Below are 1,599 nucleotides of genomic sequence, written 5' to 3' on the forward strand. Positions count from 1 at the left end.
ATACCGCCTTCCACAGTGGTTGCACCATTTTACATTCCCACCAACAGTGAATAAGGGTTCCAGTTTCTCCACAGCCTCGCCAGCATTTGTTGCTTGCTGTTCTGCTAAATTTTGCTATCCTGACTGGGGTGAGATGATATCTCATAGTTGTTTTGGTTTGCATCTCTCTTAGAGCTAGGGATTTTGAATGTTTCTTCATGTGCTTGTTGGCCATCTGAATGTCTTCTTTGGTGAAGTGTCTATTCATATCCTGTGCCCATTTTTCATTTGGATTGTTTACCTTTATCCTGTTGTGGTAATGTTTATATTTCTAAAGAAAGAAATTGTATTACTTTTATTTTCTCATTGATCTTAAGAGTCCTTTTGGGGGATGGCATCCTAACCCTTGAATTATTTTAAATGTAATAATGATATTTTTTTGTACATAGAAAACTAGGAAAACAAACAGATTTGTCCTGGAAAGCATTCAACCGGGTGGCTCCTTGGAGGCAAGGATTCTGAGACTCCGTCTAACATACTTTGGACATGTTGTAAGGAGAGACCTGTCCTTGGAGAGGGACATCATACTTGGGAGGATGGAGGGACAGTGCAGGAGAGGAAGGCCCTCTATGAGGTGGATTGATTCAGTGACTGGGATAATTGGTATGGGAGTGTCAGAGACAGTGCGATTGGCACAGGACAGAGCAGAGTTTAGGGCTGTTGTACATAGGGTCACTGTGAATCGCAAGCGACTCGACGGCACATAACAACAACAATAATGATATAGTTGAATTGAACTTTGCTATATGGAAACTTATTTTATCCCCATTTGTTGTTTCATTTTTCTTCTTTTTCTTTTTTGAATGGAATATATATTCCAAAATAGCTTTCATGTAATAAACTATATTAAATGTGAAATGAAACATACTGACATGTATAGATACTTGGATTTCTTTACAACTTAAAAAATTGAAACACAAATTTTGTAGACCAAAACTTAAAAACAGTGTGTGTGTGTGTGTGTGTGTGTGTGTGTCTACTGTAGCCTTGCTTGTTGGGGGAAGTCTGGTTCTAATCTAATCTGTAGAAAATTTTACTGCTTACTCAAAGGCTGCCCTTCTCAAATGGCTCTGCGCCCTCTGCTGTTTCTTGGGAGAAATATAAGGATCATAATCTCTCTTTAAATTTATAGCTTTAGAAATCCAATGGAGGGTCATCTATGGGTTGGTTCTGACTAGACAGCAATGAATTGAATTTTATGTATTGCCCTATTAGCTATGGTTTTATTGTAATTGTGAGCCATTGAGTTAGAACCAACCCATAGCTGAGACTCCAGCGGGTTTTCAGAGGGAGTAAATTACATGAGAGGTTTCCCATCCTTTGCCTGCAGAACAGCTGATTTGAACCGTGTGCCTTTGGGGTTGCAGTGCAATTTCTTTATTTTGCTGTTCCATTGTTTGTTCTAAAAGTTATAATATGCATCTTTTTTTTTAAATTGGGAAAAAACATATTGGAGGTACAAGGAGGTGAGGGTTGGGGGCAGAAGGGTGACGTTGGGCCAGGATGCAGAGCTGCACAGTTTGGTGGGTGGGGGGAGCAGGTGAAGGAAATGATGAGGGT

General features: G+C 39.7%; 1 protein-coding gene across 1 annotated transcript in view; it reads left to right on the forward strand.

Annotated features, from left to right (window-relative positions):
- The window catches only part of OLAH (oleoyl-ACP hydrolase), a 40,112-nt gene that overhangs the window by 1,606 nt on the left and 36,907 nt on the right, over nt 1-1,599 (forward strand). The gene's annotated exons all lie outside the window — the stretch shown is intronic.

This window comes from Elephantulus edwardii, unplaced genomic scaffold, assembly GCF_000299155.1.
Source record: "Elephantulus edwardii isolate Elephantulus edwardi_28Jun2011 unplaced genomic scaffold, EleEdw1.0 scaffold00139, whole genome shotgun sequence".
Taxonomy (NCBI): Eukaryota; Metazoa; Chordata; class Mammalia; order Macroscelidea; family Macroscelididae; genus Elephantulus; species Elephantulus edwardii.